General features: G+C 39.8%; 1 non-coding gene across 1 annotated transcript; it reads left to right on the top strand.

The window, feature by feature from the left end:
• The first annotated feature begins 11,073 nt into the window (after positions 1-11,073).
• Positions 11,074-11,180, top strand: LOC131241636 (small nucleolar RNA R71). Its single transcript, XR_009169196.1, has one exon. It is a non-coding gene; the product is annotated as a small nucleolar RNA R71 (small nucleolar RNA).
• The last annotated feature ends 7,479 nt before the right edge of the window (positions 11,181-18,659 follow it).

Here is an 18,659-nt window from a genome sequence, read left to right on the forward strand (position 1 = left end):
CAGTTTTTATTCATTCTTTTTATTTTTGCATTCTTTTCCAGATTTTTCATTCTTTTTCATGACCTCTCTGTCAATCTCCTATTTTTTAACTGGTTCTTTTCTTCTTTTAAGGTGGATACAATTCTCCAGACTTGATTCTCACCATCCATCAATGATTCACATACTAACAATCAGAAATTCTAGTACATCTTACAAAAGGTAAATTGAATGTGTCTTGTGATTTAACATGATATTCAAACTTTCTCTTAATCAATTGAGTGCAAGTACTTAGGTGATAAGTTACTTAGATGATTAGACTTTAGAAATTCAAAATTCAATATTTATCTTATCATACCCAAAGCATTCTTAAGTAAACAATTCATCGCTTCCTAAACAGATTACAACTTGAAACATTGAAAATTTTCAAATTTTGCTCAAAATTGAGAAAACCTGAGTAAACACTGATTAGGTTACCTAATCCCTCATTCCCAACTGAAAAACCTACTTCATCCTCAATGTAAAAGAAATAAGCATGTAATGCAAAAGAGGTAATGAAAATAAAAAGGGAAGTGATGGAAAGATAATAACTGAGAGAGAAAATTTTGAGGCTTTTTCAATGATCTCAGTGTGAAGATGGGTTAACATAAAAGACTCAAACAGACGATAAGCAAACTATCCTAAAATAATGGAAATCAAACTATCCTAAATAGCATAAAGCAAACTATCCTAAACATAACATGAAAGCAATAAACCTAACTATACCTCCATCAGACTAGGAGATCAATTTTGGTATATAGGATCAGTCAAAGGTATGGACATGTCCTCTGAATTAAATTTCTCAACAAACGGCTTTAATCGATGTCCATTTGCTTTGAATTCAGTGTCATTATTTAGATTCTAAATCTTAATGGCACCATGAGGATAGACATTAGTGATAGTGAAAGGGTCGGTCCATCGAGATCGGAGTTTTCCCGGAAAGGGATGTAACTGAGAATTGTACAAGAGGACTTTCTAACCTGGTGTGAATGATTTTTGAAGAATGTGTTGATCACGAAACACTTTCATCCTGTTCTAATAAATTCTTGAGTTCTCGTATACATCATTCCAGATTTTTTCGAGTTCATTCAACTGAAGTTTGTGTAGCGAGCCAGCGTTGTCTAGATTGAAATTCAAATTTTTGATTGCCCAGTAGGCTCTATGTTCCAATTCCACAAGCAAGCGGCAAGCCTTCCCATAGACAAGTCTAAAGGGAGACATTCCAATAGGGGACTTAAATGCCATACGGCAAGCTCATAAGGCATATGTTAATCGGATTGATGATTCCTTATAGTTAGGGTTAACAATATTTTCTAAGATGTGTTTAATTTCCCTACTAGAAATCTCAGCTTGCCCACTTATTTGTAGGTGGTATGGAATGCTCACTTTATGAGAGATGTCATATTTCTTCAGTAAGTTCGCAAATGGCCTATTACAAAAATGCGACCTCCATCACTAATGATGGCTTAAGGTGTTCCGAACTAGGAAAGAATATTCTCTTTTAAGAATTTAATGACCATTTGATGATCATTGTTCCAGCATGGGATCGCTTCGACCCATTTAATGACATAGTTTACGGTGACCAAAATATATAAATTTTCAAAAGATTGGGGGAATGGTCCCATGAAATCAATGCCCCAATAATCAAATGCTTCAATGAACAGAATGGGGTTCAAAGGCATCATGTTTCGATGGGACAATGCTCCCAATTTTTGCCAATGCACACAAGCTTTGCAAAACTTATGAGTGTCCTTTAATATAGCGGGCTAGTAAAAGCCACACTGCATAATTTTAGCCATGGTCTTTTTAGCAGAAAAGTGACCGCCATATGCTTGAGAATGACAGAAGGAGATGACACTTTGGTATTCATTGTCTTGCACAAATCTCCTCGGTGAAGAATTTTTTCTCATCTTGCACAGTCCAATGTGTTGCCATGAAACCTGTAGTAAGATAATTAGCAATATCTGCAAACCAAGGTGAATGGGAGACTTTGAATAATTATTCTTTAGGGAACATATCATTTATATGTGTCATCTCAAGGGAATCGGAGAGATCAAGGTGGGAAAGATGGTCAGCCACTACGTTATCTACTCCCTTTTTATCTTTTATTTCCAAATCAAATTCTTGGAGTAGGAGGATCCATCTTATCAGGCGGGGCTTAGCATCATTCTTAGAAAGAAGATAATTAAGTGTTGTATGATCCGTGTAAATGACGATCTTGAATCTGATCAAGTAGCACCTAAATTTGTCCAAAGCAAAAATACAGCTAAAAGTTCCTTTTTCATAGTAGAGGAGTTCACTTGGGCAGGATTTAGAGTTCTACTTGTATAATGACTAACGTAAGGTTTCTTTTCTTTTCTCTGGCCTAAAATCGCCCCAAGAGCATATTCAGACGCGTCGCACATAAGTTCAAAAGGAAGGCTTCAGTCGGATGGCTGTATAATGGGTGTAGTGGTCAACATGCCCTTGAGCTTAGTAAAAGCTTACTAGCATTTGTCAGTCCACTCATATGGTGTATCCTTTTGAAGTAGATTGCATAAGGATGAGAGAGGTGACTAAAGTCCTTTATGAATCTTCTGTAAAACTTGACATGTCATTATGAAGGATCGCACGCCTCGTATGTTCTTGGGTGGAGGTAGGTTAGAGATAAGATCAATTTTAGCCTTATCTACCTCAATTCCCTTAGATAAGATAATGTGTACAAGGACAATTCCCTTATGAACCATGAAGTAACATGTTCACACCCCAAGTGCAGGGTTGTGATGTAGTAATAAACTCGGTAAGACCGAGGTCGAATCCACAGGGACTGATACCTGTACGTTATCTGAAACCAAGTAGAACTAGAACTAGACTAAGATGCGATCTAAACAAAATAGAATTTAAGAAATAATTGTGGAATATTTATCTAAAACTTTAAGGAATTCAGAGGAAGGAAACTAGGGATTCAGAGGATCCACTTGCAGAGATCAGGGAGATCTTATGCCTGCATCAAGGATTCAAACTGAACTTACTTGATCTGGTTTTCAAGAGATGAAAGGTATATGAATTAGAATGGATTCCATCATCCTACCATGCCCAGGAGACAAAGTAAATAACGGGATTAAACTAATTGCCAACCAATCGAAAGTACATGAAAGTTAGGAAGAGTACTATCATCCAACCATGCCCAGGAGACGATGGTGAACAACAGGGCCTCCTGACGTCATAAACATCAAAAGAGAAAAAAAAAGATATTCAAAGCCATTGTAAACCCATTGTAATTTCAGTCACAACAGACCATTAAAGACTGAGAAAATATTCTTTTAATAATCAACTCAAAACTAATTTCAGTTCATAAATTTAAATGAAAAGCAGGAAATAGTGTCTCCCATCTCGCTACAGGCTTCACCTCTTAGCCCTAGCTAAAAGGATTAGCCACACATGGATGGGCTGATTAAACAACAAAATAAAAATAAAAAGGAAAAGAAAAGAACAAGAAGGAGAGAGAGAAAAAACCCAGTAAAATCGGCCTCTGCTCCAGCGCTCCCTCTTCCTTTCTTCTTTTATTTTTTTTTTCTTCCTTTCCTCCTCACGCTTCCCACGTTCCCAACAGCAGCCCCAACTCCCTGTTTTCTTTTTTTTTTCTTTTATCCTCAGCCGTGCATAGCAGCAGCAGCCCCCCGACTGCACTTTCTTCTTCCCGTCCTCCTTTCTTCCAACCAAAGATGATCCTATGGCCGTGCTCCCTTCTTTCCTTTTATCCTTTTTAAAGATGGAAAAGCCCCCCTGGTGCTGTGGAGTCCTGAAGGGATTAGGCTACGGAAAGCTTCGCAGCCAGCCTGCGTAAGAACGCAAAACAGTTTGCGTTTGAATGAAGTTTGAGATGGATGAACGTCCTAAGCTCCGATTTTTGCTTCTTGGTTGGGGTAAAGACCCACTTATAAGGATTTTGGACGGTTTGGATCGGCAATCCGGCAGTGATAGAGATCACGGGATGCCCCACAAGCTCCGGTTTTCACGGTCGCGCGCGGGCTGCGTAAACAGAGCCCGCATTGTTGCCGCTGGACTCTTGGTGGGGCCCATTTTTGACGTTTACGGAAAAATCCATGCCGTCCATTAGATGCGTGACGAAATTCCAGTCAGGAAGGACTGGTTTTTGTCGAGTGTTGGTGTGGTCCACCGATGTTTCTCTTCCACCGTCTATCGTCCGTTTTAACGCTCGAAAATTGATTTCCGATGTATCTCGAATCTTTTCCACCTAGGCCATGGTAACATGGACCCTGGGAATAGGATGAATGGTCCAGATTTTCCATCTGGAGAGCGAGTGGGGCCCACTGTTGAGAAACGCAATGTACGGCGTAAAACGCTGTGCATTTTGTTGAAATTGGAAGAAGAAGACGGTCAGAAGTCGGTTTGACTGACTTCTCGTTCCTATGCACAGCCAGTGCACTTATGCACTATGCACACACACACCCCAATGGGGTCCATTATGATGTTTTTGAGAGATCCGCTCCGTCTATCCGTTTTGTCAGCTCATTTAAACAGTTGAGCCCAAGATTGAAGCACATCCAGATCTCAGGTGGGCCCAAAATCAATGGTTTATGGGCTGATCTAAGCGTTGGGCCACTTCCAGAGGGATCCAATGGTTGAAATTTGACGTGTACGGTTACTTTATGGTCCTCAGGCCACGTATGAAGTCTTGAACTGATCAGATGGTGGGAACCCTATGATCTTGCATTCTAGAAACTTTTCAGGCCACTTGAGCTTCAGTTTCTCGATTTTCACAGACCCCTGGGGTATAATTCCGTCGCTCTTGGTCTCCTAGAGTCCGTTCCTTGCCTTGGTGCTTTTGGAGCGTCAAATCCATGCATTTACCACCCTTTTTCAGTCCAGGCTCTTAAACACACCCTGCATTACAAACACGATTAAATCAGGTCTTTAAACAATACTATGTTTGTAAATCCAGGTAACAACTGGGTCTGATATGCAATATTCGACCCTCAACACAACCCCCAACCAGCATTTTGCTAGTCCCGAGCAAAGTATGCGAAAAATAAGTTGAGAAATACAGGACAATTTTTATGAACTCAAGTGATTTTTTTATTTTTTTTTTAAAAAAAAACAGTCTAGATTCGAAAATTCTAAGATGCATGAATGTTGGATATTACTTCCTCCTGGAATCAAGTGCACAATAAATTTCATAATCAACTTTAAAGTATTTATGCATTAATTAGAACAATTCTAAACAATGAGTATCATGAGTGTATAATAAAATCTCGGCTTATCATCATTAAGAAATCCAATGGATAATTTTTATGATAACATTGATAATCAAAACAGTATTTAGGACACTCAAAACTTAAACCAGAATTTGGCTTTCAGTTCTTTTTTTTTTTTTTTTTTATCGAGGGAGAGGAGAATTAAATCCACACCTATAGGGAGCAAACCTATGGTGAAAATTATTCGCCTAACCTTTTTCAAAGGTATCTCTCTCTCTTTTTTTCTTTTTCTTTTTTTTTTCTTTTTTTCATGACGGGCAAATTTTCCAAGCTGGTTCCTTACATGCTTAGTGATTACCAAGTTAACCCTTTAATATCAAACTGAAATCTTAATGTGAAAGCGAGATGTGACACGTGAACTCATAACTCAATCAATGTTTAAAACTTCCAATTATAGATTAATACTTCAAACTTAACTGTGAAATCTAATATAATAGATAACTGAATCTAAGAGTCATAAATTACCAACTTCACTTATCTTGTAATTTTAAATCCAAGATGGTTATCAAAATCACTTCAAATTCAACAAAATGTCAGAAAATTTTTAAAATTTTCACAACTTTTGTACAAGACCAAGAAAATGCTGATTAGGTGACCTAATCTCCCACCCCCAACCTAAAATCTACATTGTCCTCAATGTAAAAGAAATAAGCATGCGATGCACATGGGACAAAAAGTAAATGAGAAGTGATGGAAAGATAATACCTGGATGAGAGAATCAAGAGGCTTTTCAAAGATTTCTACGTAAGAGCGGTCAGCACAAGAGAGAAACCAACAGAAGTAAAATAAAATAACAAAAATACAATCCTACCTATACCACTTTCGTAGGTGCTCTCGATTGCATTTAGCGTATGCAACAAGCCTTTAAACCCCTAGGTTACCCCTAGTGGACGAGTTGTAGTCTCGTGAGGGTTTGCAGCAATGTTACCCACAAACATTGAACTAACTAATGATAAAAATGAAATGAAATGAAGAGCTGGGTTGCCTCCCAGGAGCGCTAAGTTTATCGTCTTCAGCCAGATAAATAAAGCAACTACCCTAGTCCTAAGAAAACAGGAAACCTACCTATACCTCCATCAGACTAGGAGATCAATCCTGGTAAACAGGATCAGTCAGAGGCATGGACATGTCCTCTGAATCAAATTTCTCAACAAATGGTTTTAATCGATGGCCATTGACTTTAAACTCCTTGCCATTGTCGGGATCTCTTATCTCAACGGCCCCATGAGGAAAAATAGTAACAACAATGTAAGGGCCGGTCCAACGAGATCGAAGCTTACCCGGAAAGAGATGTAATCGAGAATTGTACAAAAGGACCTTCTGACCAGGCGTGAATGATTTTCGCAAAATGTGTTGGTCATGAAATGCTTTCATCTTGTCCTTGTAAATTCTCGAATTATCGTACGCATCATTCCGGATTTCCTCCAATTCATTCAATTGAAGTTTGCGTAGCGAGCCAGCGTTGTCCAAATTAAAATTAAGATTTTTGATCGCCCAGTACGCTTTATGTTCCAGCTCCACAGGCAAGTGACAAGCCTTCCCATAGACAAGTCTAAAGGGAGACATTCCAATAGGAGTTTTAAATGCAGAGTGCGGTATGCCCATAAGGCATCGGTCAATCGGATTGACCAATCCTTACGATCTGGGTTAACCGTTTTCTCCAAAATGTGTTTGATCTCCCTATTGGAAATCTCAGCTTGTCCACTTGTCTGAGGATGGTATGGGGTGCTCACCTTATGAGAGATACCGTATTTCTTCATTAAACTCTCAAATGGTTTATTACAGAAGTGTGAGCCCCCATCACTAATGATGGCTCGAGGTGTTCCGAATCGAGAAAGGATGTTTTCTTTTAGGAATTTAATGACCGTGCGATGGTCATTCTTTCGACACGGACTCGCTTCGACCCATTTAGTGACATAATCCACGGCGAGCAAAATGTCTGATTTCCAAACGATTGGGGGAATGGTCCCATGAAATCGATGCCCCAGCAATCAAATGCTTCAATGATAAGGACGGGATTCAAAGGCATCATATTTTGTCGGGACAATGCTCCCAATTTCTGACAACGCTCACAAGCTTTGCAAAACTCATGAGTGTCCCTAAATATAGTGGGCCAGTAAAAGCCACACTGCAGAATCTTGGCCGTGGTCTTTTTAGCAGAAAAGTGACCACCACAGGCCTCTGAGTGACAGAAGGAGATAACGCCCTGATGCCATCGTCTAGTACACATCTCCTTAGAATTTGGTCCGGGCAATATTTAAATAAATATGGATCGTCCCAAAAAAAGTTGCACACCTTGGTAAAGAATTTCTTCTTATCTTGCGCAGTCCAATGTGTTAGTATAGAACCTGTGATAAGAAAATTAGCAATATTAGCGAACCAAGGTGAATGGGAGACTCTAAACAATTGTTCCTCAGGGAACATGTCATTGATATGGGTTGTCTCAAGGGAATCGAGGTATTAAGGCGAGAAAGGTGATCGGCCACTACGTTCTCTACTCCCTTTTTATTTTTAATTTCTAAATCAAATTCTTGGAGTAGAAGGATCCATCGTATCAAGCGGGGCTTAGAATCATTCTTAGAAAGAAGATACTTAAGGTGCCGCATGATCTGTATAGATAATGATCTTGGATCCGATCAAGTAGGACCTAAATTTGTCCAAGGCGAACACCACGGCTAAGAGTTCCTTTTCCGTAGTCGAGTAGTTCACTTGGGCGGGATTTAGAGTCCTACTTGCGTAGTGAATGACGTAGGGCTTCTTGTCTTTTCTCTGGCCTAGGACCGCCCCAAGAGCATAATCAGAAGCGTCGCACATAAGCTCAAAAGGAAGGCTCCAGTCGGGTGGCTGCATGATAGGTGCAGTGGTTAACGTGCCCTTAAGCTTGGTGAAAGCTTCCTGGCATTGCTCAGTCCACTCGTACGGAGCATCCTTTTGAAGAAGATTACATAAAGGACGAGAGAGAAGACTAAAGTCCTTTATGAATCGCCTGTAAAATCCTGCGTGTCCTAAGAAGGATCGCACGTCTCTGATGTTCTTGGGTGGAGGTAGGTTAGAGATAAGATCGATTTTTGCCTTATCTACCTCGATTCCTTTGGACGAGATGATATGCCCAAGGACAATTTCCTTTTGAACCATGAAATGGCACTTCTCCCAATTAAGTACCAAGTTCTTTTCTTCACATCTTTTCAGCACACATTTAAGACTTTCCAAGCACTTGCTGAAAGATGGACCGTAAACAGAGAAATCGTCCATGAAGACCTCTAGATATTGCCCCACCATATCAGAAAAGATACTAAGCATACATCGCTGAAAGGTGGCAGGGGCATTACATAGTCCGAATGACATCCTTCGATAAGCAAAGGTGCCATAGGGACATGTAAATGTGGTCTTTTCCTGGTCTTCGGGGCTATCTCTATCTCGTTGTAGCCTGAATACCCATCAAGGAAACTGTAATAGGAATGACCAGCTAACCTTTATAGGATCCGATCAATGAATGGTAAAGGAAAGTGGTCTTTCCTCGTGACGGTATTCAACTTCCTGTAGTCAATGCACATTCTCCAACCGAGTGACTCTAGTTGGCACGAGTTCATTATTAGCATTGGCTACGATGGTGATTCCGGACTTCTTAGGGACCACTTGAGTTGGACTCACCCATTGACTATCAGATATAGGGTATATAATACCCACGTCCAGTAGTTTAAGAACCTCGGCTTTAACCACTTCCTTCATGTTTGGATTTAGTCTACGTTATGGTTGCCGAGCAATTTTTGCATTATCCTCAAGATATATGTGGTGAGTACAAATCGAGGGATCGATTCCTTTGAGGTCCGCTATCGTCCATCCCAGGGCTCCTTTATGCTCAATGAGAGTAGATATAAGCATACTCTCTTGTTCTTTCTCCAGGTGGGCAGAGATCACCACCGGGTATGTCTCATCTTGACCTAAATAGGCATATTTCAAATCAGAGGGCAAAGGTTTTAGGTCAAGCTTCGGCGGCTTGAGGTTAGACGGTAGAGGCACTACATCAGTTTGTGGTAATTCTTCAAATTGTGGCCTCCATCGGTTAACTTCAAGTACCGGTGCAGTATCAAGTAAGGCGCACGTCTCCCTAATCATGTCATCATCAAAATCATGGGAGTGGGCCAGGCACGTCTCTAGATGGTCGGAGGATAAGGTCAGAGGTGTCGTATCTTCCACGAAAGAGTCAATCATGTTAATGTCGTGGAAATCGTCATCATCCTCTGAGTTGCTGCCGTTATTGAAAAAAATGTTTGACTCCAATGTCAAATTTTTAAAAGACATAGTCATGATACCATTCCTGCAATTGATAATTGCATTTGACGTGGCAAGGAATGGGCGACCAAGAATGACGGGAATCTGAGTGCTCATGTTATTGATGGGTTCGGTGTCCAGGATGATAAAATCTACAGGGTAGTAAAATCTATCAACTTGGACCAACACATCCTCAATTATCCCTCTTGGTACATGAACGGAGTGATCAGCAAGTTGTAGTGTGGTTAGGGTGGGTTTTAATTCACCCAAACCTAACTGTTTGTATACCGAGTAGGGAATCAGATTGACGCTCGCTCCTAAGTCAAGAAGTGCGTGATCAATTCGATGGTTCCCGATTACACATGATATGGTTGGGCTACCGGGATCCTTGAATTTCTGCGGCACGTCTTGCTTCAGGATGGCACTCACTTTCTCAGTCAAGAAGATTTTCTTTTGAATAATTTTCCGTCGATTGGTCGTGCATAAGTCTTTTAGGAATTTGGCATATGAAGGTATCTGTTTAACGACATCAAGTAGAGGAATGTTAACTTTTACCTGTTTCAACACCTCTAGGATATCCTGAGAGTTAGAGAGAGGTTTTGGTGAAACCAACCGTTGGGGGAATGGAGCAACTGGCTTCTCTAGAAGTTCCGGTTCTACTTTTTGTGGGGCATCACTGGATCCATCATTGTTGTCCTCTTTTGGTTCTTGAGGCTTTTCGGGCCTAACTGGAAGAGTTTTATCAATGATCTTCCCACTCCTAAGAGTGGTGATGGATTTAGCATGCCCCATTTGATTTGAAGAGCTGGGATCATTACTCTCGTACTGCGGTTTAGGATTGGGGAGAGGTTGTGCAGGAAGCATCCCCTTTTCTATAACCGTCATACGAGAGTCTATCTTTTGCATAAAATCTGTAATTCCCCGCATTGCCTGAGCCAGCTCTTGTATGGGATTTTGAACCAGTTCCTCTTGAGGTTTCACTTGATTAGGATTTTGATTGAAGAAGCCTGGAGGGGTCGCCGTTTATCCATTCCTCCAACTAAAGTTTGGATGATTTTTCCAGCCAGGATTGTATGTGTTGGAGTTAGGTCCAGTAAAAGGTCTTTGATAATTATTTACGGCATTGGCTTGTTCATTCAACACTCCTCGAAAGGCGGGTATTGTAGGACAGTTTTCAGTTGTGTGAATGTTGCAATCACAGATGCCGCAAACAATTTCATTGACCTTATCCTTCTTTCCTTCCATGGCCTCAACTTTCCTTATGAGCGTAGTCACTTTACACTTGAGATCATCCTCTTCTTTCAAGAGATATAATCCACCTTTTTCCTTTAATTGAGTCGGCCTAGACGTGGTGTTCGCCATTGGGTAATAGTCCCATGATTGTGTTTTTTCAGAGAGACTATCGAGGTAATCCCATACCTCGTCAACATCTTTGTTGATGAACTCTCCATTACACATTGTCTCGACCATTTGGCGCATGGAAGATGTCAGTCCATCGTAGAAAAAATTTGTAATGCGCCACGTTTCAAATCCGTGTTGTGGGCATGAACTGACCAAATCTTTGAACCTTTCCCAACATTGGAAGAATGTTTCATCTCCTTTTTGGGCAAAGTTCATGATCGCTTTTCTGGGGGTAATCGTCTTATGATGTGGGAAGAATTTTTTTATGAATTCCCTCTGCATGTCGTTCCATGTGCCAATGGATCTAGGACGCAGTGAATGTACCCACGTCTTAGCTTTCTCTTTTAAGGAAAAGGGAAAGAGTTTCAGCCTAATTGTATCCTCAGATACATTAGGAAAACATAATGTAGATATAATCTCATCGAACTCTTTCAAATGTAAATATGGACTTTCTGATTCAAGTCCATGGAATTTGGGAAGGAGTTGGATAACTCCTGGCTTGATGTCCATTTGTCCTGTGTTTTCAGGAAAAATCATGCATGAGGGCATACTCACTCCCGCCGGTTGTAGATAATCTCGTAAAGTACGAGGCGGGGGTGCCTGTTGCACCTCATTCTCATCTTGGGTATCCTCCACCCTGGGTGGAAGTGGAGGAGGTTGGTCTTCAGCCATAACCTCAGTTAACTCAGGGGATTTTGAGCGGTGTCTAGTCCTGCGATGGATAGTCAACCCCTCAACCAATCCTCCTTCAATCAAGAGACGTCGAGTGTCGTCACGGGCCCACTTGGGCATGAAAACACTCGCAGCCCTTAATTAAAAACCTAATCCTAAGAAAGGAAAAGAAAATCTAGAAAGAAAGAGAGGGAGAGTTGGAAAGAAATTACCAAATTGAAGCCCCTAAGTTAAGGACCTGCAAAATAAAACAAGAATAAGTTAGATTCTAAAAAGGAGAAAAACAATCCTTAAAAGAAAGATAGAAGTGAATTAGCTTCTAAAAGAAAGAATTCCTAAAAGAAGATGAAAATTTCTAAAATAAATTAGGAGAGTCCTAAACTAGAAAGTAAATTACTAAAAGAGAATTGAAAAATAGAAAGTAGGGAAGGAGTGTACCGAATTAGAGATTTCTATCTTAAAGGCCTACAAAATAAGAAGGTTAGTTTCTAAAAAAAATTCTAAAACTAATTTAGGAAACAAATTAGATTTTAAAAGAGTTAAAATTAGAAAGTTACTAAAATAAAACAAAAATAGAAAGTTAATTTCTAAAAAGGGAAAGAAATAACCTAAATTCTAAAAATAAACTATTTCCTACAGAAGGGAGGATACTAGAATTGGAAAATTTCTAAAATTTAAACCCTAATTCTAAAAATATGAAAATGTAGATAGATTAGGAAGGAATTACCAATTGAGAAACTTATGTCCAGATCCTATAAAACAGGAAACAAGTTAGTTTTGAACTCAAATAAAAATAAATAAATAAATAAATACTAAGGTTAGTAAAATCCTAATCTTAAACTAATCCTAAAACCAATTAATTTCAGAAAATCGTAACCGTCAGTCCCCGGCAACGGCCCCAAAAACTTGTTCACACCCCAAGTGCAGGGTTGTGATGTAGTAATAAACTTGGTAAGACCGAGGTCGAATCCACAGGGACTGATACCTGTACGTTATCTGAAACCAAGTAGAACTAGAACTAGACTAAGATGCGATCTAAACAAAATAGAATTTAAGAAATAATTGTGGAATATTTATCTAAAACTTTAAGGAATTCAGAGGAAGGAAACTAGGGATTCAGAGGATCCACTTGCAGAGATCAGGGAGATCTTATGCCTGCATCAAGGATTCAAACTGAACTTACTTGATCTGGTTTTCAAGAGATGAAAGGTATATGAATTAGAATGGATTCCATCATCCTACCATGCCCAGGAGACAAAGTAAATAACGGGATTAAACTAATTGCCAACCAATCGAAAGTACATGAAAGTTAGGAAGAGTACTATCATCCAACCATGCCCAGGAGACGATGGTGAACAACAGGGCCTCCTGACGTCATAAACATCAAAAGAGAAAAAAAAAGATATTCAAAGCCATTGTAAACCCATTGTAATTTCAGTCACAACAGACCATTAAAGACTGAGAAAATATTCTTTTAATAATCAACTCAAAACCAAAGATGATCCTATGGCCGTGCTCCCTTCTTTCCTTTTATCCTTTTTAAAGATGGAAAAGCCCCCCTGGTGCTGTGGAGTCCTGAAGGGATTAGGCTGCGGAAAGCTTCGCAGCCAGCCTGTGTAAGAACGCAAAACAGTTTGCGTTTGAATGAAGTTTGAGATGGATGAACGTCCTAAGCTCCGATTTTTGCTTCTTGGTTGGGGTAAAGACCCACTTATAAGGATTTTGGACGGTTTGGATCGACAATCCGGCAGTGATAGAGATCACGGGATGCCCCACAAGCTCCGGTTTTCACGGTCATGCGCGGGCTGCGTAAACAGAGCCCGCATTGTTGCCGCTGGACTCTTGGTGGGGCCCATTTTTGACGTTTACGGAAAAATCCATGCCGTCCATTAGATGCGTGACGAAATTCCAGTCAGGAAGGATTGATTTTTGTCGAGTGTTGGTGTGGTCCACCGATGTTTCTCTTCCACCGTCTATCGTCCGTTTTAACGCTCGAAAATTGATTTTCGATGTACCTCGAATCTTTTCCACCTAGGCCATGGTAACATGGACCCTGGTAATAGGATGAATGGTCCAGATTTTCCATCTGGAGAGCGAGTGGGGCCCACTGTTGAGAAACGCAATGTACGGCGTAAAACGCTATGCATTTTGTTGAAATTGGAAGAAGAAGACGGTCAGAAGTCGGTTTGACCGACTTCTCGTTCCTGTGCACGGCCAGTGCACTTATGCACTATGCACACACACACCCCAATGGGGTCCATTATGATGTTTTTGAGAGATCCGCTCCATCTATCCGTTTTGTCAGCTCATTTAAACAGTTGAGCCCAAGATTGAAGCACATCCAGATCTCAGGTGGGCCCAAAATCAATGGTTTATGGGCTGATCTAAGCGTTGGGCCACTTCCAGAGGGATCCAATGGTTGAAATTTGACGTGTACGGTTACTTTATGGTCCTCAGGCCACGTATGAAGTCTTGAACTGATCAGATGGTGGGAACCCTATGATCTTGCATTCTGGACACTTTTCAGGCCACTTGAGCTTCAGTTTCTCGATTTTCACGGACCCCTGGTGTATAATTCCATCGCTCTTGGTCTCCTAGAGTCCGTTCCTTGCCTTGGTGCTTCTGGAGCGTCAAATCCATGCATTTACCACCCTTTTTCAGTCCAGGCTCTTAAACACACCCTGCATTACAAACACGATTAAATCAGGTCTTTAAACAATACTATGTTTGTAAATCCAGGTAACAACTGGGTCTGATATGCAATATTCGACCCTCAACCTAACACTTTTCCCAATTCAGTACCAAGTTACTCTCTTCGCATCGCTTCAGCACATTTTTTAAAATTTCTAAACATTTACTAAAGGATGGACTAAAGACCGAGAATTCATCCATGAAGACCTCTAAATATTACCCAACCATGTCAGAAAAAATACTCATCATACATCACTGAAAAGTTGAGGGGGCATTACACAGTCCGAATGGCATCCTTTGGTAAGTAAAGGTGCTAAACGGACATGTGAACATGGTCTTTTCTTGGTCTTCAAGGGCTACCTCTATGTGGTTGTAGTCTAAATAACCGTTAAGGAAACAATAGTAGGAGTGGCCAATTAACCTTTCCAAGATTTGATCAATGAAGGGCAAAGGGAAGTGGTCCTTCCTCGTGACAGTATTCAACTTCCTTTAGTCAATGCACATTCTCCAACCAGTAGTAATTCTAGTTGGCACGAGTTCATTGTTGGCATTAGCTACAATGGTGATTCTAAAATTCTTAGGAACCACCTGAGTTGGACTCACCCATTAACTATCGGATATCGGGTATATGATACCCACATCCAATAGCTTAAGAACCTCAGCCTTAACCACTTCCTTCATATTTGGATTTAATCTATGATGTGGTTGCTGAGAGGTCTTCCCATTATCATCTAGATAAATGCGGTGAGTACAAATCAAAGGATCAATTCCCTTGAGGTCCGCAATCGACCATCTAAGGGCTCCTTTGTGCTTAATGAGAGTAGAGATAAGCATACTCTTCTGTTCTTGCTCAAGGTGGGAAGAAATCACCATTGGGTATGTCTCATGTTAACCAAAATAGACATATTTAAAATCAGAGGGCAAAGGTTTTAGGTTAAGCTTCGGTGCCTTGAGGTTAGACGGTAGAGACACTACATCAGTTCGAGGCAATTCTTTAAATTGTGGCCTCCACTGATTAACTTCAAGTACCAGCACGGTATCCAGAATGGGCCCTATCTCCCTAATAACATCATCCTCAAAATCATGAGAGTGGGCCAAACACGTCTCTAAAGGGTCAGAGGATAAGGTTAAAAGTGTTCTATCTTCCATGAAAGAGTCAATCATGTTAATGATGTGGAAATCGTCATCATCCTCTAACTGTTTGCCTGTATTGAAAAAAATATTCAACTCCAATGTCATATTTCCAAAATACAAACTCATGACTCCATTCCTACAATTAATGATTACATTTAATGTGGTAAGGAATGGGCGACCAAGAATGATGGGAATTTGAATACTCATGTCATTGATGGGTTGAGTATCCAAGACGATAAAATCAACCGGGTAGTAGAATTTGTTAACCTAGACCAACACATCCTCAATTATCTCTCTTGGTACACGAACTGAGCGATTAAAAAGTTATAATATGGTTCGGGTGGGTTTCAATTTACTCAAACCTAGTTGTTCATAGACCAAGTAAGGAATCAGATTTACGCTCACTCCTAAGTCAAGAAGTGCGTTCTCAATCTGGTAGTTCCCAATTACATAAGCGACTGTTGGGCTACTGGGATCTTTATATTTTTGTGGCACATCTTTCTTTAGAATGACACTTACTTTCTCAGTTAAAAAGATTTTCTTTTGAATATTTTTTCTTCTTTTGGTCGTACACAAATCTTTCAGAAATTTGGCATATGAAGGTATTTGTTTAATAACATCCAGTAAAGGAATATTGACCTTCACTTGTTTCAACACCTCTAGAATGTCCTGACAGTTAGAGCGAGGATTTGGTGTAACAATCTATTAAGGGAATGGTGTAATTGGTTTGCTTTTGAGTTCCAGTTCTAACTCTTTTGGAGTGTTGCTAGGTCTATCAGTTTTATCTACTTCCAGGTCCTTAGACTTTTCAGCCCTTGCAGGAATAGATTTGGCAATTATCTTTCCACTCCTAAGAGTGGTGATAGACTTAACTTGCTCCATTTAATATGAAGAGCTTGGATCACTTATTTCTTATTACGGTTTAGGATTAATGAGGAAATGTTGGGCTGGAAGAATCCCTTTTTCCCCAATTGAATTTTTTATTTTATGCCCTTATATGGCCTTTGAAAGGTCATGAAGGGTTTACAATATACTAAGATTGATAAGTTCTTGGTTTTGAATAGGTTTCTAGACTGGATCCTCTTGAGGTTTCCCTTGATTCAAGAATTAGTTAGGGAATCCTTGAGGAGTAGCAGTTTGTTCATTCCTCTAACAAAAGTTTTGATGATTTCTCCAACTAGGATTGTATGTGTTAGAGATGGGGCCACTGAAAGGTCTTTGGTAGTTGTTCACGGCATTCTATTGCTTGTTCAGTGCCTCTTGAAAAGCAGGTATTGTTGGGCAATTTTCAGTTGTATGTATGTTGCAAGCACAGATACCGTAAATAACTTCCTTGGCCTTATCCTTCTTAAGTTCCATGGCCTTGACCTTCCTTGTGAGACTGGCCACTTTAGCATTTATATCATCATTCTCTTTCAGTAAGTATATCCCACCTTTCTCCCTTGCTTGAGTAAGCTTAGATGTGGTGCTAGTTTTTGGGGTGATGTCCCATGATTGTGCAGTTTCAGCGAGTTTGTCAAAGTAATCCCACACCTCATCAACATTCTTGTTCATGAATTTCCCATTGCACGTCATCTTGACGAATTAGCACATGAAAGATGTTAGCCCATCATGGAAGAAAGTTGTTATGCGCCACGTCTCAAAACCGTGTTATGGTCATGAATTGACAAGATCCTTAAATCGCTCCCAACATTGGAAGAATGTTTCATCTTCCTTTTGAGCGAAGTTCATGATCGACTTCCTGATGGTGTTCATCTTATGGTATGGAAAGAATTTTTTTATGAACTCCATCATGTCATTCCATGTGCCAATAGATCGCGGATGTAGTGAGTGCAACCATGTCTTAGCTTTCTCTTTCAACGAGAAAGGAAAGAGTTTCAGCTTGACCGTATCCTAAGTCACGTTAGGAAAGTATAAAGTGGCTATAACCTCGTCAAACTCTTGCAAGTGCAGGTATGGACTTTCATATTCAAGTCCAAGTAACTTTGGAAGGAGTTAGATCACTCCAGGCTTGATATCCATGTTTCCTGTGTTTCATGGAAAAACCATATAAGAAGGGGTGATCACCCCCACCGTTGTAAGTAATCTCGTAAAGTATGAGGCAGGGGTGCATGGTGCACCTCATTCTCATCCTAGACTTCCACAACTCGATGTTGTAGCTGATTCACTGGTTGATTTATAGGTTGATTCATAGCCATAACCTTAATTCACTCTGAGGATCTTAAGTAGTGTCTAATCCTGTGATGGATAGATAACCCCTCAACAATCCTCCTTCACTCAAAAGATGTCGAGTGTTTTTAAGGACCCACTTAGGCATGAAACACTCTCAGCCCTCAATTTCAAAATCTAACCTAACCTAAAAGAAAGAAGGGAAATAGAAATCTAGAAATAGAAATAGAGAGGGAATTAGAAAGAAGTTACCAAATTAGAAGTTCTTAGATTAAGATCCTTCAAAACAAAACAAAACAAGTCAGTTTCTAAAAACAGAAATTCTAAAATTAGAAAGTTTCTAAAAACAAATTAGGAAAGTAAACTAGTTTCTAAAAAGGAAAGTTTATAAAAACAGAAAGTAGAAAATTTCTAAAAAGAGAAAAAATTAGTTTCTAAAATCAAATTAGGAAAATTTCTAAACCTAGAAATAGAAAGCTAAGTTAGTTTCTAAAAGAAAACAGAAAAACCATAATCTTGACCTAATTCCAAAACTAGCTATTCTTAGAAAAACGCAACCATTAGTCCTTGACAACGATGCTAAAAACTTGTTCACAACCCTAAGTATGGGGTCGTGATGTAGTAATAATCTCGGTGTGACCAAGGTCGAATCCACAGGGACTAATCTCGTAAGTAATTCTGAAAGCACTTGGAACTATAACTAGAAGAAGATGTGAATCTAGATCTGATGTAACTGAGAGAGTAATTATGATTAAAGTGATTAATAACTAATAAATTCAAAGGTGTTAACTAGGGTTTCTAAGGATCCACTTGTAGAGATCAGGGAGATATATGCTTGATTCAAGGACACAACTGGAATCGGAGTCCCATCTTATCTAATTGGAAGATATCTCAGTAAAACCAAATCTGAACTTCCTTTGACGTAATTCTCAATGGAGGAGAGTTATGAAAATTGGAAGTGATTCCATCACAAAACCATGCCCAGGAGATAAGGAAAACAACAGGATTTACTAATCCCACAACCAATTATAAGAGAATTGAGAAGAC

The sequence above is a fragment of the Magnolia sinica genome, chromosome 3, assembly GCF_029962835.1.
Source record: "Magnolia sinica isolate HGM2019 chromosome 3, MsV1, whole genome shotgun sequence".
NCBI classification, from domain to species: domain Eukaryota; kingdom Viridiplantae; phylum Streptophyta; class Magnoliopsida; order Magnoliales; family Magnoliaceae; genus Magnolia; species Magnolia sinica.